Here is a 27,723-nt window from a genome sequence, read left to right as displayed (position 1 = left end):
AACTCAAAACGATCTTAAACCAACAAATAAGCACTAAGTTGCTGCCACTTGTCATTGTTTTCCTTGACACTTTTTAAATATACATCAACATTCCTATTTTGACTTCTATAGTGAGTACGTTGATAACAACAAATACAAACATAGTTTGGTTTTTCAGATGAAGCTATCTTAAACTTTCTAATTTCTTCTGCAAACTTGTCCATACTAATATCTTCCACCTGTTCTTCGACACCTACACTTATCAAGCTGTCACTTTCTCTGCACTCGTCCTGTGAACCAAAGAAACAAACTTCTATATCATGACAAACTTTTTTCCATCCATACTGAACCATGCACAAGAGCTGTGTTCATTTCACTTAAAGATAATGCAGGACTTTTTAAGGAGTGCAATCTCCTCACTAACTTCTGCATTTCTGAGTGATGTACAGCTAACATTCTTAAATGATGAAAAGTACTTCGACACACTTTTCTAGAAAGACAAGACAGAGAATGACCCTGCAACTTAGTATATTTTCACACTTTACAAGGATCTAGTCCTTGCAACATCTTAATCTTCTGTTTAACACTTTTTTTGGCATATTCTCTAAAGAAAACTCATAATATATCATAGATTCCTGTTGAATACTACAAATGCTAGTACAATCTCATTTATATACTGGAGCTTGTGTACGTCTCCCTCTAACGTTTTCAGCTATTACTTCTTCAACATTTCTAGGAACCTTCTTTTCTTTTTCAATTGGACAACCATCTTTTATCTCATAACAATGATCACTGGTATCAACTGCATGAACTAACACATTTTGTTGAAAATAGCTTTCTTCATTAAAGAAAGGCTCAATACTAGAAGTGTGCTTCCATTCACCAGAAAAAGTTTTGCAAAAGTTACTTGTATTAACTAGTCTTTTTCTTTTGCTTTTTTCCTTCATAAAATGCATTCTTATATTCAATGTTTTCATTCTCTCCAATATCAATATAAATATTGTTTGTTTCAATTCTAAAGCTTTATCTACTACACTTTCAATGTGCTGCTTTTTCTTATAAGCTGCTGATCTTCTTTTATATTTTTTAAGATCTTTCAATGCATTTTGTAGTACTCTGTTCAATACATTCTCTTCCTTATGTATTTATATTCTTTCAGCCTTCTCTCAACATGGATGGTTTTCCCATTACATGATTTTCTATTAATATGTCAGTTTTTCATTTCCTTCCGATCGGTTGTACAACTTTCCTTTCTCATTTCCACATTTTCAAAATTCTTTACATTTTTAAAAAGTCTTTTAACAAACTCTTTAGTTCTCTTACCTGAAGTCTTTTTCTTCAATGTAATATTTTGAACTTCATCTAATTTCTACTTTTCTCTTTCCTCTAAACAGTACTGTTTTTTTCTTGTCTTTTCTATTGATCTTTTCTTGCCATACTCAATCTTTCTTACTAATAATGGTGAATATCTGAAAAAAAAGAAAAGTTTGAATGGTTTCTTTTTTTTATATTATTCAAATAATTATATACAAAAATTGATATCTATAAACAAACAAATAGTTTCTATTGCATTGCAAATGTCTCCATAACCCAGAAGAATTTACAACATTATACTTTACATATCACCAAACTTATAATAAAAACCAAATGTTTAAACACTAACATCTCAGAGAACATACTTTCTAAATTTGAGTGAAAAAGTGTATGTATTAATGTCTACTCTTAAAATATGGCACCTGAGTATTGGACAAGCTATGTCAGACATTGCACAATTCCTTCATTTAGAAGACATCACAACCTCTGCAACAGAATGATAGAGAATAACTAAAGGATTTCTCTACTACTATCCAAAGCAACCAGGTTCAGATGTATCCTACATCAGACAATAGATGTTGAAGTACACACATACGTCATTCACAAAACCATAAAGTCCCTTAAATTTCACAGACTGGCGTTCCCATTTCAAAATAACACCTAGAGTGTTGAGCTTACCCAAATATAAAGCAGCAATCCTTCACGTCTCTCTTGTAAGTCTCACCATATTCCTGAAAGCATGCATGCATGTGTCTGTAACTGTTGCTAGTGACACCATATATAAAAGATCTAAGCCTGTGGTTCTGTAATGTAGTGAAATCGCGACACCACTGCGGTGCCGCAGTGTAGGGTCGCAATGGAGGCATGAACTCTTACGGGAGTCCAAAAACCTATTTCTAATAATACTAGTATTTTTTTTTAACAGCATACTACTTCTACGCTTACGATTTAGGACAACTTAATTTAGAAACATATCACTTATATATAGGCTACCATTTCACATTTTAAATCCACAGTTAAATTTCAACCCTTCCCCCATTTTGCTCAATTCCAGTTTCCATAGTAACACTTTCTGCAATAATCAAATGTACTGGCAGGTCACAAGTTCAACATATTTTCAAGTTCAGCACAGTAGCTTACAAATGCAAATAGCAGGTGTGATTGACTTTTGAAAAATATTAGCTAATCCTATCTACTGTACCTTTCAAACATGTTTTAAAAACCAATAAGAAACACGTTTCTTTAGGAAAGTAACATGCATTCTATGTTTGAGTGTACAATGTTCATGAACAGCCAATCAGTTATCTGTTTGTTCAAAAACAGCATCATGTCCACCATTTTATAAACCTCTCATTCTACCAACTGACTACCTGAGCTACAGACATCTTTTCATTCATTCCAGATATCCATTCAAAATGATTATAGTATGAATTATAGGGCACAGCTATGTTTTCTGGTGCAAAAGGTATGCTGAACACAGAGGTATTGCCAGAGACCTAGGTTTGCAAAATGTGGATATTAAATGGATTGCACAGAGAAGATTAAAGTGGCACCAATTGATGCCTTTGGTTAAAACCTTTTTGCATTTCCAACCGCCTGACCTAATGATTGTACACTGTGGTGGCAATGACCTTGGTACATTGACTACAGTAGGACTGGAAATGCTCATAAAGGATACCTTTGCACAATTGGTGTTGCTTTTTCCTCAAACTGTCTTTGTATTTTCTAATATATGCCAAAGACAGAAATGGAAGTGGTCAAATCAATTCTGTCCACAGTTTGTGAAAGCTAGGAAGAATGTCAATAAAGCTGTTTCTGCTTACCTCAGAGACCATAGGATGGGCTCCATCTATAACAACAATTTACGTTTTGATATGGATGATATCTATAGAAGGGATGGTGTTCACTTCACAGATGAAGGAAACAGAGTGTTTCTCAACAACCTTAAGCTGTGCGTTCGCACTTACATGTAGCTTCAAAAAGTCTGAAAGAAAACAAGGGCTCTTTTTCGAGCCACCCTATAACCTATTGGTCAATCTTTTTTTTAAAAAAAACCATACACACTTTTTCTTGCAAATTTACGATGGGTTCACAAGTCCGCAAAAAAAAAAGCACGAATTTAATGTACTATAACACAATACACTTTTTCAATTTAACTTATTGTTTATATATACATTACTACTAACTCAATAAAATGTAATGTGATTATAGAATTCGATCACACTAACTCTATAAAAAAAGCTTACAAATGCAACTGTACTTTCTAAATGTAATACTATTAAATTATTTATTTAAGGTGAATCCGCAAATCCAATGCGACGTTACACGGGGGCCCACACTGAGAGATGCAATAGGGTCATCACTCCAAAATTGAGAGAAAAAAAGCCACAATTTCATTACTCTGTGTCTGCCCCGGGGACCTCATTCCCTGGGGCAAGCCGTCCGGTCGGAGACCGTGGGGGGAGCCCCCAATGCCCTCGTGGTCCCTGCCCGCTCCCCACTTCCTGCGGGGACACAAGAAACCGAGCCACAAGAAAAAAGGGTTGAAATTGTTTAAAAAACAAAGCGCGAGCCACTGCGATTTGTTTTCTTTAAGCCCCGTGTGGGCCAGGTTCCAGGCGCAATATTTTATTGTGGTGCGGGTGCCCCTGCAGACCCAGGGACTGCCACCTCTCAGGGGCATTTCTGATAATGCCTGGGGGCACACGGCCCCCTGCAGCCACAGGGACCGCCACCTGCCCGGGGCTTTCCTATTAAAATGTGTGTTGGGTTCTTCCCCCCCACAGTGCCCCAGAGACCACCACCTCTCCGGGGCTTGAACTTATATAGGGTGGAGGGACCTTGTGGGCCCCCAAGCCTCGGGGACCACCACCTCCCCGTGGTTACTTTCTAAAACTGGGTAGGGGTCTTGAGCCCCCCCACTCTGCCCTGGGGACCACCACCCCCTAGGGCATTCAGTTAAATAAATACTGTGGTCTGTTGGGGACACCTGGCCCCAGGGACCACAACCTCCCCGGGGCTTCGGAACAGGTGGGAGGGGGGCCATGCAGCCCCCCTCCTGGAGCCCTCCATGCCCTGGGGACCACCATCCCCCATGGCTGCATTAGCAATGTCCCAGGTTGCCCACCCCCAGGACATTGCAGTTTGCAACGGCAGGGCAGGGCAACACTCTGTCAATGCAAACACTGCTCTGCTTCATGGAAGCGAGATTGCTTTTGGAAAAACGGAGCTGCATGTCAGTAGCTCCCCATGTCCAAAAGCAATACCGGCCCCTGCAGGATGCAGGAAGCTGGCAGGGATGGGGGCATTGGGGCTTCCCCTGCGGTCCCCATCAAGGAGGCAGGGCCCCGTGGGATGGGACACCCTCCCAGGGAAGGGGGCCCACGCGTCCCCCATCCCTTCAAATAATGAAAAAAAATATAAACTAAACAAGGCCTGCCCCGAGGGATGGGTCCCTAGGCCATAATCGGCCGTATGGCCCCCCTCCCATTTTTTTAAAGTAAAAAAATTGGGTCAAGCCCTGGGGAATGGGGTCCCCAGGGACCAAAAAATACTAAAAGAAGGGGGGGCACACAGTCCCCCTTCTAAAAATACCAAAAAAAGAAAATCTCGCTCGAGGCCCCGCTCCCTCCCTGCACCACTCTGCAAACGCGCCTCCTAGTGCGTTCTGGGTTGGGGGATTAGGTCCCCTTGAATGCTGAGGGTCCTTAGGGGCAAACTAGCCCACCGGGTACCTCCAGTAAGCCCAAAACAGTGGGATTGCTGAGAGGTGGTCTAAGGTCATGCCCCTTTTTACACCACTTTGCAAACTCGCCTTATGACACATTGCTGGTGGGGCGATGAGGTCCTCTTGTGTCCTGAGGACCTCAGTACTAAAGTGGACTTCATCCCCCAAGCAGCAGTGCACCAGGAGGTGCGTTTGCAGTGTGGTGTAAAAAGGGGGCGTGGCCTCGGACCACTCTCAGCACTCCAGCTGTGTGGGGCTTAGTGGAGGTGCCTTGTGGGCTAGTAGGACCCTAGGGACCCTCAGGATTGAAGGGGACTTAATCCCCATACCATGAATGTGCCATGAGGTGTGTTTGCAGAGTGGTGTAGAAAGGGGGGCATGGCTTGTGTCCATCTGTCAGCTATCCCATTATCTAGGGCATACAGGAGGTATCAGGTAGGGTAGTTGGCCCCTAAGGACCCCCAGCAGCGAAGGGTACATTAATCCCCATCCATAAGCGCACTAGGAAGTGAGCTTGCAGAGTGGTGGGGAAAGGGGGCGTGTCCTGCTATGAGAACTTGGCAATCCTGCTGGTTGGGACTTACTGGAGGTAATAGGAGGGGTAGTTAGCTCCCAAATTTGACCTTTTGCAAAGAGGTCTTCGGAGGCCACACTCACCTTTCTCCACCACTCTGCAAGCATGCCTCCTGGCACAGTACTGGTTGGGGGATGAAGTCTACTTTAGTCCTGAGAGACTTTGGCAGCCATGTAGTAATATGCAGCAGAATTCCTGAGTGCTAGTCAGAGGCCCAGGCACCTTTCTGCACCACTCTGCAAATGTGACTACTATGTTATAGTTAGAAATTAGCATTTGAAAAACCTTTGAAATGTACTGAAAAAAGCATTGGCTTCAGGGACGTTTTAGTTAGAAATTAGCATTTAAAAAACCTTCAAAATTCACGGAAAAAAACATAGGTTTCAGGGACATTATAGTTAGAAATTAGCATTTAAAAAACCTTAGAAATTCACTGAAAAAAACCACAGGTTTGAGGGACGTTATAGTTAGTTGGACATTTCACTTGTATAAAACCCGGGAAATTCGGCCGTTGTAGTTAGTAGTGCTAACTATAACTCGCGCCCCCGTAATGCTATACTGATGACGTCACATATTATATTACTCATGACATGGTCAGTGACATCACTGATGACATCACTGATGACATCTCAAATGATATCACTCATGACATCACTGATGACATCATCCATTTAATATCTGATGCACCTCCTCACACCCTAATATAACGTTTCATATACCTAAAATAAAGACTAACATTCTCGAAACCATAGACACACCAATACCAGTTAGTACATACTCACTCACTGATTCCTAGCCCTACACACATATCCACTCACCCATACAGGTACTAATACATGTAGTAACTTTTCAATACAGTCACTGATATATGGACCCATACACCTATACTGAAACTCCTACACTGCCGCTTACCCATAGAGTTACTCACAAACCTAGTCAGTCACCCAAAGAATCAGTCACACTGCCATTTACTCATTATACAGTTATACACACGCCACCTCACTTATTCATACAGATACTAACACATATTTGCTCTCTTACACAAGCGCACACTCATTCAGACAGCCATTCTCACAATCACTCACTCTCACATATAAGCACATATATACTCCAACACTCACATACACTGCCTTTCACATATATAGTTAATCATACATGTACCATTGAGACATCCATTCTATCACCAACACAGCTATACACACACTCACACACCCATACAGCCCCTCACAGACTCACTCATGAACCCATACACCCAGTGAATCTCAAACTCACACATCCATGCAGGGAGTCACATACCCCCCACCCACCCACACAGACACTCACACACCCATACAGGTGCTCAGACAACCAATCATTAACCCATATAGATACTCATAGCTACTCACCACCCTATGCAGCCACTTACACACCAAATCACAGACTGATACAGACATTCACATAGATTAGTCACTCACCCATTCATTCACTAAGACACGTTTAATCACTCACTTATACAGTCAGTCATACACCCACAAAGTCATCCATACAGACACTGATACACCCACTCATTCCTCCATAGACCTTGGCATTTATATATACAACATATATAAACTTTACAGAAGCACACAGTCACTGGATGATGTCATCAGTGATGTCATTTGAGATGTCATCAGTGATGTCATCAGTGATGTCACTGACCATATCATGAGTGATGTAATATGCGACGTCATCAGCAGTGCATTGCTGGGGCGCGCGTTATAGTTAGCTCCACTAACTATAACGGCCATATTTCTCTAGTTTTATAAGAGTGAAATGTCCAACTAACGTCCCTGAAACTTGTGTTTTTTACCAGTGAAGATAGATATATTTTAGGTAGTTATAGTTAAGACCTAGCTTCCATAGGAAAAGCGTTTATTGATTTGCCAATATCTTTGGAGCCGTTTGACGAATCTTCGCGAAATGTTCCAAAAAAAAGGTTCACTCAGGTCAGGTCCTGTCCTAAAAGTTTCAGGGTGATTCGTCAAGCGGGGGCATGAAAAAAGGAGGGTCCCAAAATGCGTTTTCTCCATCTTAATTTCCATAGGAAACTTTAGACACGGCTACACCCCGAACTGCTGAACGGAATTACACCTAATTTGGCAAAAGGGTAGCTCTTAGTTCACAAAACGCCCTTTTTTTTTAAATGATATAAATCCGTTCAGTAGTTACTGATAAATTCCAAAAATAAAAATATCGATATCTGCGAGCACAAGCCCAATTCTGATTGGCTACCAACACTCCGAACCAGAATGTGTTGGCGCTATCTTGGGACTCGGTAACATAGCCACAAGAAAACAGTGGAACAAAGGTTAGAAAACAAGAAAAGGGGGTTGAGTAAAAACACCCTGACCCCCTAGACCTGCTCAGGGGGTCCCACAGGGCCCCCCAGGGCCCAAAAAAGCATTACAAAATAATGGCTGAATTCACGCTGGGTGTGCGAATCTGGCTGAGAAAAAGATAAAAAATGACCACCACCTCCCCGGGGCTGCATCTGAAAGGTGACCGGTGAACCTTTGCCAGTGGTTTGCTGCGGTGAAACACCTCATGTTGCGCTTTTTATCATTAACATTTGCTATATTTCAAATATAATGTTTTATGTTAATCTCCAGCAGTGGGTGAATTATGTAGAAGGTGCTGTAAAACCATAATTACACAGAAATCTCCTCAGCAGCAGTATCATTAAACGAGTGCAACTAAGTATTTATCGCATTTGCACTTACTGTTATCGTTTGGCACTTTAAACGTGCAGTCAACCATTTGAAGGTGAATGTGTCCATGGGGTGTGGATCTGAAGTATCTGTAAGACGGGAATGGTGACATGAGTTGCTGCAGTACCTTCACCTAGGCAGCCTATCCACTGGCTGTCATGGCGACCTGTTAGTCCCGCCCTTCGAGGGTGAATTCCCCTAGTAAATACTATCATTAACCTCACACTGAAGACAGCTGGTTGGGGTTTCCCTGTAAGCAATAAAAATATAACATTTAGCTGCCTATTGTTTTTGCTCCTCGGCCCTCCCCGTCTTTCCTGTCCCAGCACGCGCAGAGTGGATTATGCCGTCCGTCTGTGAACAGCTGCTTCTGAATATCATTTCTGCTAGTCACAAAAGAAATGCCATAAAACTGTGAGTGGGAGCACAGGAAGTACACGGGGTAATGAATGCAACTGTTTTATATCGCTATTCTTAATCTGCAACCTTTAAAGGGTAGAAGAGGGGGGGAGATAGCAAAATATCACATTTCTTTTTCACTGTCCTACCCTCTGCGTCAGATCTTAACTGGGGTGGGGTGGAGCAGGTGGTCCAGGGGGGCACACATTCGTCTTCTTTGTCTGGGGGTTACTACTTCAAGCGTGAGTGGTTTCAGGGGCTGGCATCATTAGACCAAGGGGTGTGGTGGCAATAGGGACTAGCTCTTTGAGGGACTTGCCGTGCCTCATGTAAAGCATTTATTTACAACCCAGCCCGAGTGTGGGGACAGAGTTTCCTAGCTTGCTTTGAGATCCATAGCACGCTCACTATAATGTCACTGAATGCATTGTATTGTAGATGTTAGGTAGCGCTTCATACCCCAGTGAATCTGCTAAGCGCTCCATTCACATTGGGTTCCTGGGCCATATTAAAGAAGAAAGTTTGATTGGAAGTCTTTTATTCTAGTTGGGCTTTTGTGGGTGATGTTGGATGCAGTGGGCAGTGTTGGCCCGTACACGGGTGAGCTGAGCCCATGCCACCTATATTTGCGGCATGCGTCAAGGCCTAGGTACAAGTTTTTTCCCCCAGGCCGCTCATGCCTGTTCATTTTCTCAATAAATATTCATTTTCTTCACCAGTGTCCCTACATTTTGCTTTTGCCCTCCTCTCCGGCACCCTTTTTCACTTCCAGTTTAGCATACAAATAGGTTTTTCAGGTGAAGGAAGAAGGTAAATTTGTGTTTAAAAGCCCGTCACTGCTGAGTTAATCAGCCCGGACCTGACATGTAAACTCAGAAGCTCCTACTACCCCTCCCAGAAACTCACCCCCAACCACCCCACTAACACCAGCAGCAGCAAGGAGAAAGATTAGGGGAGAAGAAAGTCAGTAGCCCTGTCATTAACAACCAGCAACCCTTTTCTACCCAAGGCTCACTGCACGACATCATGGCCAGGGATCGGCCGATAAAATTAGTGGTTTCAGCTAGAGCAGCAGCAATGAGGAGTATTATCCACAGGAATTAATAAAATTTATAAACACACGGTTACCCTCAGGAGGGTGTCCTGGTGCTAGGCAAAATTAATGTGTACAGCACGCAGCATGGTAGACAGCAGAGTACGTTTTTCTCATTTAGACAGAAACCATAGCACAGAAGCACTACTATTAAGTTGTGTTTTAGAGATAGACATTATATACTGCACTTTAAAAAGGAAGAAGGGTGCAGGTGGTGATGGTTAACCTAGGATAGGGTGGCTTAGGAGGGGCGCTATTTAAGCAAAGATGGTCCCTGGATGTCAGTTTTCTGGCTGAGGGTCGGACGCGCACTGTGTAGCACAAACTGATTTGGTTCTCTCCGAAATGCGGCCTCGACAGCTCACCCCCTAGCACTGTAAGAGGAAGTCAGTCGGTGCAAGCGAGTGCCTTAGACCACTCACATGGAGCCTGGCACATGCAGCGGGGGCCGTGGAGACTGCCACGGACACTTGTCTCCTGGTGGGAGGAGCCAGCCTGTAACCAACCAGGCCGGATTGAGAAGCCCTGTGTGCCAGGCTCCTGCCAGGCCTCAGAATGTGGAAGTGAGCTGTGGAAGGCAGGAGGGAGGCAGCCTGCGATCGGGGTCGAGAAGCAGTCGGTGGCGAGACTAGTGCGTCCACCCCATGAACATGGAATGGAGAAAACTGGAGCACAGACATGCCTTCAGATTATAAGTTACATTTTTGTAGAGGAGGCCCGCCTTTCGAGGAGGTCCCATGAACAAAGTCATCAGTCGTTTTCTCACCATATTTTGTGGTTACTCTGCTAGCTGAACTGAGTACATATGCTGAGATATCGTGTCACAAGGTCCACAAAGACATCTCTGTTGTCTGCACCACACCCTCTTATTAAAGAATGCACTGTTTGTGAACACAGCTAAAATTTGGTGTAAAAATGTTCACAAGTAGTAAACGAAACGTCTCTGCAAATGACACGTAGTGCTTCACATTCACCAGATGTTGATCCTGGACAGGTGCAAGGTTTCTTTTGTTGCAGTTTTATGTAGCGCGAACTTCGAGCTGAAGGTATTGGAGAGCTTTACATGAACACCAGTTACATAGAGACTGGAACCTGGTTCCCCAGTTCTAAAGTCGGCAGCACTGGGGGTAACACCACATTCTATCAAAGGAGTTTTGTACTGTCCTGACTTGTGAGTGGCCAACTCAAAATGTAGATTTACTGTACCACCCCAAGTTTCTCTGTTCAGACTACACTGGGGTAGAATACTGAAATTTGAATGCCTCACTGTAACGCCGCACTTGTTGTCCCTGATCGCTTAAATTGGTTGTTTGTATGCTTATTTATATATGGCCACAGATCCAAGGAGCGCTATGTAAGGGAGGCATGAGGATATTCCGAGGAGTAATTATGACGTATTCGATGGTGGGGATGACCCTTCTTCGCTTTGTTACATATTCAAGTATGGACTATACTTATGGAAGAACCTATTTCAGTGCTTAATTTGAGCCGGTGATTGCGATGGAGTACAGCACTACTCATTTTTGGGGACTCCAGTTTAGGTGCGCCCCTGGTGTTCAGCACCCCTGGTACTCATAGTGCTGGCTGCAGGTTTCTGAGCTAGAATTTTGTCCCCAGCGCTTATTGTTTTACAAGTTAAGCGCTGACACTGTCCTTTTCCATTCTGCTGAGATAACAGATGCATAAAGAGGTATCAAATATGTACTGAAGGGATATAGTACTCTGTGCGGTGTATAGAAAATTTAAAGTTGAACGAATAAACCGGTTTGAGTACATTACAGGAACAAGGCAGAGGAGTCCTGTAGTTATACTCGTGGGCAGGCAGTGAGTAATGGAGCAGCTCTGCATTTCATCGGAAACCCATGGCATACAAAGATTTTATTTAAAAAGTGTATATGGAAAGGATGTTAGTCAACATACAGTATCCCTCTGGTGCAGTCTGGGTCTCTGTGTGTGTGTATATAGCTGTCTTAAGCACATTTTGATACAACTGAAGTGTATTTCTTCTCCTTACTCGCTCTCTACAGAGGCCCCATCGTGCCTCCATAGTTATGGTTGAGTTGGGTAGTCCATAGGAAAAGAAAATCATGATGTTATGGACCGTTAATAGAGTTTTACCTGCTTGACAAATGTGCACATCGTTGGGAACATTTCTGGTTTTACTGAGCTTGGCTTTCGAAATTTGGCTTAAATGAGTTGTCTAGTTGAAATATTATTGGGTAAACCATCAATTGTGGGTCTTTCTAGAAAATCAGATGTTCACTTTTGCTTTCTGCCAAAGTAAAAAAACTAGACAGTCTTAACACAAACGTGGCATGGACATGGCGCCAGAGTAGGTGCTTTTCGTCCTTTTATTATAAATGTGTTTAGTAACTTTTCCAGTGCCTTGGACCAAAAAAAAAAAAATCCAATAATCCAAGCTTCTAAGGGTTGTATACAGGCACCACGAGTATCTCTTACTGATTTCCAAATCTTGGCTAAGAGAGAAAGATAAATTGAGCAGCTGAGAAGACTTTTGGACTGCAAATTTACAATGGAAATTCACCAACTTCCATCTGTTTGCACTAGGAATTGGAGGGATTGTCTTATATTTCATTGTCCTCACACCCAGGTCCATGAATCACACACTGTAAAACTATTTAAATATCCAATGTATGTGCACGTTGGTCACATATTGATCCCATCGGTGTGGGAGGAGCAACACACTCATCAAGATGATAAGGTGTGGCCCCATTCTTCTGCCGCTCCCCCACCAGTACTCCAAGGAGGAAGGTGGACTCACTCTCTTGCTCATTCACATTTGTGTGAGTATTAATGCCCCACTACTTTCAGAGTTGGCTAGCCACCATTGCACAGAGACGTGAGGAAGGGAAATGTACACATTCCACAAGACCATTGTGACCAAGCTTTGGGAAGCACAAGATTGGTTAATGAATCTGGACTAATGACAACATAGGGAGTCTAAAATATTTCATAAACAGTGGCAAAACACATGCCTGAAACAAACGTACCTCATGAATCAAAACTCAGTGGTTCATGAACTAATTCCTGGTGGCTTTCAAGCATAACTCATGAACCGTTTTATCCGATAAATGAACCAATATCATCATTACTGTGATGCCAAATAATTTGTAGTTTACAAATTAGCTAGACATGATTTCCAAATGTCAACAACATGCGGTAGTTTCCCTGCACCCGACTTCTTGCTTGTGCCAAACTTCATTGAGCAATGGCTTTGCTTGTGCACTGTTTCCAGGCCCTGCACCCTACCTACTGTTTGCTACCAACAAGTGCCGCATATACAAGCCCCTTCATGCATACACAGCGTTGGCTGGCCACAGGTAATCCACTCCACTGTACATGTCTGCAAAACCTAGCCTGCGGTCCAACCTACAACAAGTGGACAAAAGCCAGGCCATGGACCCATCCCCTGCTGGCAGCTACTCCATCGTGTGGCTGTTGGCAACACACTAACTCTATGCTGTATTTGACTATGGTGCTGTCTGGGATGTCATTAATGTTGTATTTTAAGATGTCATTGGTTATGTCATGGTTATGTCATCAATGATGTCATTTAACATATTATGAGTGATGTAATATGTGAGATCAGAAGCAGTGTATGGTGAGTGCCCAACTCCTAATTAGCTTAGTAAACTATAACTGGTGAATTTTTGGGTTTTATTTTTATTGTTTTAAACACTAGTTTTTTATCTTATAACTTTATTTTAACCTTTTGCTTTTTTGCTATGCATGGCCTTTGGATGTGTGCCGTGAAGGATTGACCACAGGGCCTTCTCAATAGCCAACCACCTGATGCGGATGACCCTGGGCGAACAATTGTTGGACAAAGGGCTGGCTTCTGATAAGCCCCTGAGCCGCCCTACAGCCAACCCTACACTGTGCACAGCCTTTCTGCAATGCGCAGTGGGAGGTTGGCTTAAGGGCGGGTCTTGCGACTAACCCTTCTATGGACACCATCCCCCATGGACTTTCAACCTACACTTTTTTGTATTTTTTTGTGTGAGTGTCATGGTGCTCCTGCAGTACTGGCACTCAAGCTTTACCCACCATAATCCCATTGTAAAATTCAGGCTTTCCTGGGTAAGCTTACACAGTAATGCTGAATCATATGGCTGAAGCGTTAGCTGCGTCTCTGGGGTCCCTCATGGAGGTACCTGTCGTGAGCCCGCAGGAGTACCGCATACCCATGTGCCAAAAAAAACAACATTTAGGCCCGATATCTCCCACTGGTGCCAATAGATGAGCGTCTCCCTACACTGGCCCCTTATATATTATTGGTAAAACATTTTCAGCACTCAGAGACAAAGTCCTATAGCAGCGGCTGCAACACTTTTATCTGACTTGCAGTCAGCCAAGCAGTTTGTTTGGTACCATGGGAATAGCTGATAGCAGAGAAAACTACCTTGGACAAACAGAGGGCTCCATTTTTTAAATTATGCTGAGGCAGGGCCAACTATCCATAGTTGAGTAACCTTTTAGCCCCATCAAGCTCAACTCGGGCCCCTCTTTAAACGCACATTTCTCAAACAGTTGAATGGTGTTATACAAAATCACAAAAAGCACAGTCTCTGAGTAAAGCTCTAACTTTTTGACATATTTGGTGTGGTTTCATTCAGCTTTTCTCTCTGTATCAGACAACAAAGTTTCCTATGGGAATGAACAAAGACATCAACTTTTTGCACCCGCATTCCCCATCCCCCCATTCTTGGCTCCACTTGTTGGATCAGTGCAAAACTTTACAATAAGAAGCTGAGGTGGATGAACTACTTTTGCGGAAAGCTTCATTCAGAATCGTAAAACTATGAATGAAATTATCACATGGATGATGTCATCAGTGATGTCATCAGTGATGTCATTTGAGATGTCATGAGTGATGTCATCAGTTATGACACTGACCATGTCATGAATGATGTAATATGTGACGTCATCAGAAGTGCATTGTGGATGCACGAGTTATAGTTAGCTGAACTAACTATAACAGGGGGATTTCGATGGTTTTGTACGAGAGAAATGTCCAACTAACTCTAACATCCATGAAACCTATGGTTTTATCAGGGAATTTCTAAGGTTTTTTAAATGCTAATTTCTAACTATAACATGCCTGAAACCTATGTTTTCTTCTATGAATTTCAATGTTTTCTTAAATGCTACTTTCTAACTATAACGTCCCTGAAACCTATGGTTTTTTCAGTGAATTTTAAAGGTTTTTTAAATGCTAATTTCTAACTATAAAATAGCAGTCTCGTTTGCAGAGTGGTGAAGAATGGTGAGCGTGGCCTTCATACATCTTTTAGCAATCCGACTGTGTGGGATTTAGCGCCCTTGAACCCTGAGGGTCCCTGGTGTCCACCTAGGCCACCAGGTACCTCCATTAAGCGCCACAGAGCTGCGTTGCAGAGTGGTGTAAAAAGGGGGCGTGGCCTTGGACCACCTCTTTGCAACACAGCTCCCTGGCACATACTGGAGGTACTTGGTGGGCTAGTTGGCCCCCAGGGACCCTCAGTATTCAAGAGAATTATTTCCCCAATTTAAAATGAACCACATGGCACATTTGCAGAGTGTTGCTGGGAGGGGGCGGGGCCTCCAGCACAATTGCGGTCTATATATTTTCGAAGGGGGCTGTGTGGCCCCCTTTTTTTTCCCTTTTTTTCGGCCCTGGGGATCGCAACATTATGTTTGGAATAACTTTGGCGCCCGTTGACGAATCTTCGCAAAATTTTCAAAACATTTGGCCAGCTCCGGTCCGCTCCTATCCTGAAAGTCTCGGGATTAGTCGTGTAGCAGGTGCTGGGAAAAAAGGGGGGTCCCAAAAGTGTTTTCCCCTTGTAATTTCCCATAGGACCTTTAGCCGCAGCTACAGCCCAAACTGCAGTACGGAATTACACCAAATTTGGCAGAAAGGTAGACCTTGGTTCAGAGTCGTGCCTTTTGCTTAAATGGTGTAAATCCGTTCAGTAGTTCCTGAGAGAATCAAAATCAAAATCACATATATATCTGGGCGGAGCCTAACCACACATCTCATCGTGAGATCTGATTGGCTGTCAGCACTTCATCCAAGAAGTTTTGGCAGCCATCTTGGGACCAGTATACATGATATCACCTCATTAAAAAGCATTGCAGTTAATAGAGGGTTTTAAGACTTTAGTTACATTATAAATCATTTGTTGATGGTACCATACTCATTTTAGGAATTGTGGTGTGTTCTAAGGTGATTTTACGATGTGAAAAAGCCTTCTGCTGTGATATCATGAATCATGTTTGAGAGAAAACTATTTTCTCATGCTTCTCCCACAGAGTTTTGGAAGGTGATCTATAAGCTAAACTGAGAGCATATTTTCTGTAAATTCACATTCTCTTTCTCAGTCATGTGAGAATGAAGTCTGATGTTCTCAGTAAAACATGTACATCCAACAAGGGCAGAGACTGTCAGTTGATTCCTTTGTGTTCTACTACAGCTTCCCAGAGTGTTCTAAAGAACAACTAGAGCGCTAACAGTCCTACTTATGACAAACGTATGGCACACCTGAAGCAATCTTGATTTTAATAAAGTGGTAACTCTTAAAACATTTAATTTAAAAAGGAACAACATGAGGGGGTTCATTTTGCCATAGAAAGTAGGATTAGTGCTACAGAAAGAAAAATTAGGGTACATTTTGAGTGACTTCTCAAATCCTCTTCTATTTCATTAAAAAATTCTGACATGCAGACTGAAACATGCACTTTCAATACCAGCAGCAGACTTCCCTGGTGAACAGTAGCTTTACTACAGTAATCTAATGAGCAACTAGAGTGCTAACATTCTGAATTTATGGCAAATGTGTGACACATCTGAATGCCTTCTTGATGGAATCAAAGTAAAAAACTGAAAGTATTTCCTACTGAGGAGACTGTAGTAAATGAGGAAATTAGGAAACTTCATAACAAATAAGTCTCCCAAAATGGCCACCAGAGACAAAAGAGCCCAAATGTAGCACAGATATCACCCAGATGTAGCCCAAGTTTAGCCCAATGACAGAATGTCCCAGAGTGTTCTAACGAACAACTAGAGTGCTAACATTCTTACTTATGACAAAAGTATGGCACACCTGAAGCCATCTTGATTGGAATAAAGTGGTAACACTTAAAACATTTAATTTGCAAAGGAACAAAATGAGGGGGTTCATTTTGCCATAGAAATTATGATTAGTGCTGCAGAAAGAAAAATTAGGGCACATTTTGACTTCTCAAATCCTCTTCTATTTCATAAAAAAATTCTGACATGCAGAGTGAAACATGCACTTTGTATACCAGCAGCAGACTTCCCTGGTGAGCAGTAGCTTTACTACAGTGATCTAATGAGCAACTAGAGTGCTAACATTCAGAATTTTTGGCAAATGTGTGGCACATCTGAATGCCTTCTTGATGTAACCAAAGTAAAAAACTGAAAGTATTTCCTACTGAGGAGACTGCAGTAAATGAGGAAATTAGGAATTTTCATAACAAATAAGTCTCCCAAGATGGCCACCAGAGACAAAAGAGCCCAAATGTAGCCCAAATATCACTCAGATGTAGCCCAAGTATAGCCCAATGACAGAATGTCTAAGAGTGTTCTTAAGAATAACAAGAGCGCTTACTGTCTTACTTATGACAAAAGTATGGCACACCTGAAGCCATCTTGATTGGAATAAACTGGTAACACTTAAAACATTTAATTTAAAAAGGAACACAATGAGGGGGTTCATTTTGCCATAGAAATTATGATTAGTGCTGAAGAAAGAAATATTAGTGCACATTTTGAGTGACTTCTCAAATCCTCTTCTATTTCATTAAAAAATTCTGACATGCAGACTGAAACATGCACTTTGAATACCAGCAGCATACTTCCGTGGTAAGCAGTAGCTTTACTACAGTGATCTAATGAGCAACTAGAGTGCTAACATTCAGAATTTATGGCAAATGTGTGACATCTGAATACCTTCTTGAAGGAATCAAAGTAAAAAACTGAAAGCATTTCCTACTGAGGAGACTGCAGTAAATGAGGAAATTAGGAAACTACATAACAAATAAATCTCCCAAGATGGCCACCAGAGCCCAAATGCAGCACAAATATCACCCAGATGTAGCCCACATGTAGCCCAATGACAGACGTGTGCAAAACACTTATTTTTTGTGTTTTTGCAGTTTTATATAGTGCAGACTTGTCAGGTATTGGAGTGCTTTACATGAAGCTCCAACCTGGTTCCTCAGTTGCAAAGTCTGCAGCTCTGGAAGTAACACCACATCCTCTCCCCTAAGTGCAACATTTAATCAAGTGGTCAACTGGATAAGAAAACATAAAGACAACAAATAATTGCTTCGTCGCTATTTGAAAACTCAGAAAATATGTCCTCATTTTCGTTTTTTAGAGCACTAGCCATATTTTTGATGCAAATAAGAGCCTCTCATGTATGTCATTTCTAAAGGAAATGCTCTAGGTATTACAGTTTTGATTACATCAAGATGACGTCAGGCGTTCCACACTTTTGTAATAAATATAGAATGTTATCATCTAGTTGTTCATTAGGATACTGTTGAGAGGCAGAGGCCAGGGGCACGGACTCTGAAAATTGAAGGCAGATAGGAGGGTGCAAAGGCAACAATTTGACCACACTGGGCAGGCAGGAAGGACAGTGGCAGCACAACAGACTATGGAGGGCAGTGGAAAGGGGGGCAGGGGCAACAAACCAACAATACAGGACTGGCCAGAGAGGCTGTGGCAGTATAATAGACCATTGTGGGCAGAAGGAAGAGGAAGTGGTAGTACAACCATACATGCCAACAGACCTGATTCAGCCAGGAAACGTCCAATGTTTTTAAGCTCAAATGAGCTTTATTTGATCTGTCTCCTGTCTACAATCTCCTCTTTTTCAATGTAATTCAAAGGGGAAAATCAATACCCCAGTTTTTTTTCCAAATCTCCCTCTTATTAGGTTCAAAATGTTCGCAAGTATGGTACATTGGATCATGGAAGGCAGGAGGAATTGGGGTAGGGACATGGACTCGGATAACAGAGGACAGGAGGGACATGGAGAGGTGCACCAAACTGACCCTACAGGGCAGGCATCAGTGTTTGTAGCAGCACAATACACCACACAGGGCAAGCGGGACAGGAGTGCATCTCAACAATCCATAGAAAGCAATAGGGAGGGGACAGGACCATGCACATGGACAACAGAGAAAAGAGGGTAAAGAGGCAATGGTAGCTAGCTGACCATAATGGACAGACAGGAGAGATAGCTGCAGTATAACAGACCATAAAGGGCAGGAAGGACGGATCAGGGGCATTACAATGGAACAGACAAGCCAGGAGGGAGGGAATAGGGGTCTGCACATGAAAACAGAGGGCTGGGGGCAAGGAGTCAGGGCAGGAGCAGGAAGATGACCATGGAGGTCAGGCAGGATGGGCACTAGAAACAAGACACACCATGGAGAGCAACAGTGAGACTATGATGGCATACACACAGACCATGGAGGGAAGGTGGGAGGGGGTCAGGGGTAGCTAGCTGACCACACAGGGAAGGTAGGAGGGGCCGTGGCAGCACAGAAGACCATGCATGGCAAGCGGGAGGCTTAGTGGCAGCACAATGGCTATGATGGGCAAGAAGGAGGATGCAGGGGCATGCACAAAGGACCATGGAGGATAGAAGGGAGGGTTGGGACCTGGGTACAGACAAGAGAGTTCAGGGGAAGGGGCCTCACAACAGACAACGCGGGGCAAGCAGGAGGAGCAGTTGCAGCACAACAGACCAGGGAGGGCAGAAGGGTGTGGCAGTAAAATGGACCATGGAGGACAGGAGGAAGGGGATAGGGGCATGGCATGTGGACAGGCAGCGTGGAGGTGGCAGGCACAGGTTACAGTCATCTAGGCAGGTGGGAGGGGAGTGGCAGCTCAACAGAACACTCAAAGTAGATAGGAGTGGCAGGTCCATGGAACATGGTGGGCAAAAAGGATGGGCCAGGGGCATGCACAAAGACATCGGAGGGCAGGGGGAAGGAGAATAGGGGCAGCAAGCTAAGCACAGAGGCTAAGCAGGAGGTCAATGATGGGGCATAGATTTGGGCAATGGAGGGCAAGAGGAGTGGACTGGTACATCATGCTAAATGGAGGGCAGTGGCAGCACATCAGATCATGCATGGCAGGAGGGAGTCCATGGATTCAGACAACAGAGGATAGGGAGGAGGTGAATGGGGCAGCAAGCTAACTGTTCAGAGAAGGTGGGTATTAGGAACTTTATTGTTTTTAAAATGTGTGTCTGTGTGAACTCAGTGGCGTAGCTAGGAGGGGGCGGTGGGGCGGTCCGCCCCAGGCGGCCCTATTTTGGGGGCAGACAAAGGCATTCAGATAAGGCTTGGCTTGCTTTCGTGGACGTTCGGGGACGGGCAGAGAAGGAATAGGACTCGGGCAATGTCCCCTTCTTTTTTGTGCTGGCAGCTGTCCCCCCTCTCCTCCTATTATTCCCTCTCTTTCTGTCTTGCTCCTCACTTACTGAAAACCGTAACTTAAAGAAACGGTACACAACCTCTCTTTCCTTCTCTCATTTAGTTGCTTCCCTGTGAAATGGATCCAAAAAAGAAAAACACTGTTGCGGGAAATGCCCTTTTTCTGACATTTTTCTATTCCAAAGTGCAGCGGGATGGAGAGAAATAGAAGGTTTTAAATATGAAAAATAAATACATAACTAAATAAAGCAAGACAGAGTGGTTGCAAAGTGGCCAGATTGGTTTTATTCACATCCAAATACATCAGCCTCACTTTACAGAATTTGCCAGTGAAGCACTACTTTTGTTTTCTAGTCTTTCTTTGAACAGCCTTGTTGTCCCCAGGTGGGAAAGTGTACCATTCCTTGAGGTACTGCAATACCTGGTTGATGGGTGGATTGGAAAACAAAATGTGTACCATGGCTCTGTGTTTATGGATGTGGTCTTTTTAAACCATACTGCTTACGTTTTGTAAGGATATAAGCAATGGACAATGAAACTGTTCCCTTTAGGGCCCTGTAGTCATGTCCTCAACTTTTCAGGTAAAACCACTCGCTGTTTTCTGAATAGTGAGTGAGAGATCATTAAGGTAACCATGTTGTTTCTGCTTACATCTTGTATTCCCTATGAGTGTTTGCTTTTACTTTTTTTTTAGGCAGCATATTACTCTTATCAAGTGAATAATTTGAATTGAGCCACATCCAAGTGTTTATAGCTGGCACAATTAGGTTGTAGCTGAAGGCAGTGCGAGTTTCTCTCAGTGGGGCAGTATGGTGTTCAGTGGGGGAGAGGATGTGGCACTATGGCCAGAGCTGTCGAAATTGGAACTGGGGAACTCGGTTCAGCCTTCATGACCAGTCCACCAGACCACTCTACTGAGGGAGCATATTCCCATGCTAGACCTTAGAAGGCCTCACTAGACCTTAGAAGGCTTGATGTCTTAGCACAAGCAGGTTTACCATAGTGGTGTCAATTGAGGGTTAACCTTTAAGGCCTGTCCACCACAATCCATACTGAAGTTCATCTCCAGTCTTGCGGGCAGCCCTACGAAGCAGCACACCCTAGAGCAACAGTGATCCAGTCACTGTGACTCTGTCACTGAGGTCACATGAACCTTGAGCAGGTTAGGGCGGTGCGAACAGTGTGACCGCACTGGGTACCTATTTCGGGTGGGTGCGTAGTGTTTGCAAGTATATTATGGTTTAAAAAAAACTTGCTGCCTCCTTCCTGGCCTCCAGCAATTTTCAGAAACAATAAAAATGTCATGATAACTTCGGTGATTAATGTTCTTCCTAGAGAGAGATCCGAGTTTTGTCTAGTGGAAGGGTTGACTCCTGGAAAGGTAGCACAGAGGGTTAATGTGCCTGCTGCAAAGAACATGTACCATGCAGATCACAAAGTGCACTGCTTTAATGGGGGGACCATGATGAATGGTCATTTAATGTTAGCTGTAGATGATGGATCCCTGAACAGTGCCATGTATGTGCATGTTTGCATTGTGCTGAGGGGATTACCAGGTAATTGTTCACCCAGCTCTCTGATGGATATCACATGTGGTTTTTCTGATTCCCCAGATAGATCATGCAGTCTGTGTGTTCTCTTTTGTACTGCCACTCACTGCCAGTCACCGTTGTATTCAACTGTGTAGCCTTGGACCGTGTCATGTATGTGCATGTAACTTGCATGATCGAGGTAACTATTAGTGGCGATACTATGTGTCTCTCGGTCCTCTTTCAAGTGCTTGCCGTTCTTTTTCCACAGCAACCCCCCCCACAGGGGCGGCAATCTGAGGGATAGCCCCGGGCGCCACAAGCTCTAGCTACGCCTCTGTGCGAACTACTTAAAATATGAACAACTATGCAGCATAATCTCACGTTTATTCAGGAAGAAGAGGACGTTTGTGACTCTGACTCCTGGCTCACTTGGCAGAAACACCCCCTGACCCTTAACCCCCCCTTCGCAAAATGTAATGCCCGTGAAAAGGGTAGGTGAACGTAGTGTTATATAGAATATAGTCCTGAAAGCACGATTGAAAATGAAAACTAGATATAGTGTATGGTATAAACTATGCACCAAAAAGTGTGATATAAGATGAACCGGGGCGTGAAATATAATATGCAATACATTGTGCGCAATGACAGATTCATTGGAGAGCGCGAGATAGCACAGGCACTAGCGCGTGCTATGCGATATGCGCCTTGGAGTGTAATATGCACAAGGCAGTGTTGTGTAACCTAACTAGTCTCTAAAGTTGTAATACAAAATGTGTGCTGGGGAGTGTAACGTTGCATATGCACTGTGACAAAGATATGGATCCCAGATTGTAATATGTATGGCATAGCGTTGTGCGTTATAACATAGGCATTGAGGAAGGCACGTTAGATGGGGCAATATAACTTGTGCGAAGGCAAGTGTGGCATGACATATTCACGGGGTGGTGTTACAGTGCACATGGGCTAGAGAGTGTCATAGCATACGCACTAGCTGGTGGAATACAACACAGAGGTGTGTGGCACTCGGCGGGCACAGATGGGTGTAACACAGCATTGGGAGCATTGGGTTCAGCCAGGAGCGTGCTATAACTCTCAAGTGAAGTTCATCTCCTTTCCAGAGAGTAAAATAAAAAGTATTACACATCCGGCGGTGGATGTGTGTTTTATTAACGGTGAGGGGGGTTTCTTGAATAGTTTTGGTCGGATATTTGTCGAATCCCCTTTGAATGGCTTGGTGTGGGTGTGTATTAAATGTGCCCGTCAATAGTTACCTATGTTTGTTTAAATAAACGACAAGGGTGTCTACTTGGAGAGTACCCACCGGCGGGGGCGCCGTGATTAGGCACGTTTGGGCGCCAGACACGTCAGAGCTTCACTAGCGGTGTAAATGCATTCCACGTGGATTCATTGTATGCATAGTCGCCTTTTAATTAATATCATGCAAATCGTCATGGTGATAGGTACATACGGTTTGTCCAGTATGTCCTAGGTGTTTCTATAAATATATATATTTTTTTTAAAAATAATAAAAAACAAAGGCTGGCCCCCGGGGATGGTGTCCCCTGGGCCATAAGTGGCCTGAGGAGGGGGGCAACACAGCCCCCCTCCTAAAGAATAAAAAAAAAAAGACCATGCCCCGGGGGTTGTGGTCCCCAGGGCCGAATAAGGCCTTGGGAGGGGGGCCACGCGGCCCCCTTCCAAATTTTTTCTTCAAAAAAATAAATTAGGTGGCAGGCCCTGGGTGATGGGGTCCCCAGGGCCAATAAATTAGAAAAAGAAGGGGGGCCACACAGCCCTCCTTTTAAAAAAAAAAAAATAAATAAAAGACCAGCATCACGCCGGAGGCCACGCCTCCTCCTTGCAGCACTCTGCAAACACGCCCCCTGGCCAGTTGTAAGTTGGGGAATTAATTCCCCTTCAATACTGAGGGTCCCTGAGGGCCAACTAGCCCAACAGGTATCTCCAGTATGTGCCAGGGAGCTCAGTTGCAGACAGGTGTTCTGAGGCCACGCCCCTTTTTACACCTCTTGGCAACGCAGCTCTGAGGCGCTTACTGGAGGTACCTAGTGGGTTAGTTTGACCCTAGGGACCCTTAGGATTCAAGGGGACTTAATCTCTCAATTTAGAACGGCCACAGGGCGCATTTACACAGTGGTGAAGGGAGGGGACAGGGCCTGAGGTGATGTGTGCAAACACGCCCTGTGGCGCGTTTTAAGTTGGGGAAATAATTCCCTTTCAATCCTGAGGGACCCTGGGGGCCAACTAGCCCACCAGGTGCTACCAGTAAGCGCCACTGCTTTGCGTTGCAGAGAGGTGGTGCAGGCCGTGCCCCTTTTTACACCTCTCTGCAATGGCGCTTACTGGACGTACCTAGTGGGCTAGTTGGACCCTAGGGACCATAAGGATTCAAATGAACTTAATATCCCAACTAAAAACGGCCACAGGGCGTGTTTACATAGTGGTGAAGGGAAGGGACGGGGCCTGAGTTAACGTGTGCAAACATGCCCTGTGGCGCATTTTAAGTTGGGGAAATTATTCACCTTCAATCCTGAGGGACCCTGGGGGCCAACTAGCCCACCAGGTGCTTCCAGTAAGCGCCACTGCGCTGCGTTGCAGAGAGGTGGTCTAGGCAGTGCCCCTTTTTACATCTCTCTGCAACGCAGCTCTGTGGTGCTTACTGGAGGTACCTAGTGGTCAAGTTGGACCCTAGGGATCCTCAGGATTCAAGGGGGCTTAATCTCCCAACTTAAAATGGCCACAGGACGTGTTTACACAGTGGGGAAGGAAGGGGACGGGGCCTGAGGTGACGTGTGCAAACACGCCTTATGGCATGTTTTAATAGGTAATTTTAATCCCCCTGCCCTATTATATACTAGGGGCTAACAAAGGAGGTCATGCTAATCACAGGGGGACACAATGCATAGTGTTCCCTAGTGTATGTAGGTGTTTTAACTGTATTCTAAGTGTCTTTTAGCATAGCACTGGTTCTAGGACTGGTTAGTCAGACTCAGTTACCACCAGTATCCATCTGAAAAAGTTGAGGGTACAGGATCATTTTGCAACAAGGCTTCTTCCTGCTCTTCTGTTTGTTCTTTCTGCACATTATCCTTCTTCCTGCACTTTTCTTCGTCTTTGAGGACTTCTGTTGCTTCTTTCTGCATTTGTTTTTTTTCTTTCTCTGCGTTTTTTCTTCTTTCTTCACATGTCCTATCTCTGTAGGCATAGTTAGAAATTAGCATTTAAAAAACCTTTGAAATTCACTGAAAAAACCATAGGTTTCAGGCACGTTATAGTTAGGAATTAGCATTTAAAAAACCTTAGAAATTCAATGAAAAAAACATAGGTTTCAGGGGCATTATAGTTAGATGGACTTTTCACTCATACAAAACCAATGAAATTCCCCCGTTATAGTTAGTTCAGCTAACTATAACTCGCGCGCCCTCAATGCACTGCTGATGACGTCACATGGGGGACGTATTATGCGCATCTTTGTGAAATTTATTCTTTGTTTATTTCTTATCTGTAATAAGCCATGCACAAATGTTGCCCTTCGAGCACCATTTGCACACGGGGTGGGGAGGGTGTGGATAATTTTTTTTTTTTTAATTTTTTACCGTACGCGTACGGTAAGCGTAATCGGCGATTTTCCGGAAATTTTTTTTTTTTTATTTGGGCTTGGGGGTTGTTTGGGGACCCCTATATCAATGCTGGGTGGTTAGGATCTCAAGAAACTGCCTCTTTAGACATTTTTTGGCATCGTTTTTGCTGCCCAACTCAGAGAGCGAGAGAGAAAATGGCGGCCGCCGCTTCCTGGTTTCAACCGATTCGAATGTTTACTAAGATCTAACAGCCAATCAAAATCGCGCTCGTGCACGCCACCGTACGCGTACGGTAAGCCAAATTTCAAGTAATTCTGTTCAGCCGTTCGGGCTGTAGCTGTGTCTAAAGGACCTATGGAAAAATGCATGGGAAAAACGCGTTTTGGGACCCCCCTTTTATCTCAGCCCCCGCTTGACGAATCCCCCCGAGACTTTCAGGGTAGGAGTGGAGCGTAGCGCCCCACCTATTTTGAAAAATTCACGCGGATTCGTCAACCGGCGCCAAAGTTATTCAAAATAGAATGTTGCGGATTTCCTATGGAAACGTGGTCCTAACTATAACTACCTACTGGCGACCGCCAGTAGGTAATATATATATATATATATATATTCACTGAAAAAACCATAGGTTTCACACACGTTATAGTTAGGAATTAGCATTTAAAAAACCTTAGAAATTCAGTGAAAAAACCATAGGTTTCACACATGTTATAGTTAGCTGGACATTTTACTCGTAAAAAACCAATGAAATTGCCCCGTTATAGTTAGTTCAGCTAACTATAACTCGCGCGCCCGCAATGCACTGCTGATGACGTCACATATTACATCACTCATGACATGGTCAGTGACATCACTCATGACATCACTGATGACATCTCAAATGACATCACTGATGACATCACTGATGACATCATCCAGTGAATGTGGGTTTTTCTGAAAATTAAATATGTTTTATATATGTATATCTCAAGGTCGATGGAAGAATAAATGGGTATATAAGTGTCTAAATGGATGATTTGTTTTTGAAAAATTGATTGTTTAACTGACTGATTAAGTGTATCATAGTGAATACATGTTTTAGTGAGTAATGTTTAAATATGTATATATCTGTATCAGTCTCTCACTTTGTGTATAAGTGGCTGCATGGGTTGGTGAGTAGCTACATGGGTGTCTATATAGGTTATTAGTTGTTTTTTTGAGTATCAGTCTGAGTGTCTGCATGGTTCGGTGGGGGGTATTACGTAGTGCACAGGTGCATGAATGAGTGACTCACTGTTTGTATGTGTTGAACAGACCATGTGTGCAGGACTGCATGGGTGGATGAGTGTGTGTATGGGTGTGTTAGTGAGTGAATGACTGTCTCAATAGTGTCTTTATGAGTAACTACATATGTTTAAAACTAGTATATGTGACTATTGGTGTATATATGTGAGTATATGCAAGGGTGAGAGATTGGAAGAGTTCCTGTATGAATAAGTATGTGTTTCTATAAGTGATTGTTTAAAAGACTAAGTATGTGTAAGTTTCCGTAGAAGTAAGTATGGTGGTGTGTGTATAACTGTATATGCAAGTAAATGTATGTTTGATTCTTTATTAGTACGAGTGACTATGTGTGTGAGTAACTCTATGGATGAGTGGCATTGTGTAACAGGATGTATAGGTGTATGAGTACATATGATGAGTGAGTACATGTATGAGTGACTGTATTGGACTGTTGGTGAATGAGTGGATGTGTATGTGGATCTTAGAATTACTGAAGAGGTTGTTGTAACTGGTATTGGTATGTCCTTTGTTTTGAAAATTTTAGTCTCTATTTTTGAATGTGTGTGTCAAAGGTTATATTAGGGTGAGAGGAGGTCTGCCACTCTATCACAAGGATGATGTCATCAGTGATGTCATCAGTGATGTCATTTGAGATGTCATCAGAGATGTCATGAGTGATGTCACTGACCATGTCATGAGTGATGTAATATGTGACGTCATCAGCAGTGCATTGCGGGCGCGCGAGTTATAGTTAGCTGAACTAACTATAACGGGGCAATTTCATTGGTTTTTTACGAGTAAAATGTCCAGCTAACTATAACATGTGTGAAACCTATGGTTTTTTCACTGAATTTCTAAGGTTTTTTAAATGCTAATTCCTAACTATAACGTGTGTGAAACCTATGGTTTTTTCAGTGAATTTGCAAGGTTTTTTAAATGCTAATTCCTAACTATAACGTGTGTGAAACCCATGGTTTTTTCAGTGAATTTGCAAGGTTTTTTAAATGCTAATTTTTTTTTTTTTTTCTAACATATTTT

Source organism: Triturus cristatus, chromosome 6, assembly GCF_964204655.1.
Source record: "Triturus cristatus chromosome 6, aTriCri1.1, whole genome shotgun sequence".
Lineage (NCBI taxonomy): Eukaryota > Metazoa > Chordata > Amphibia > Caudata > Salamandridae > Triturus > Triturus cristatus.
Note: the sequence above shows the minus strand (reverse complement) of the source record.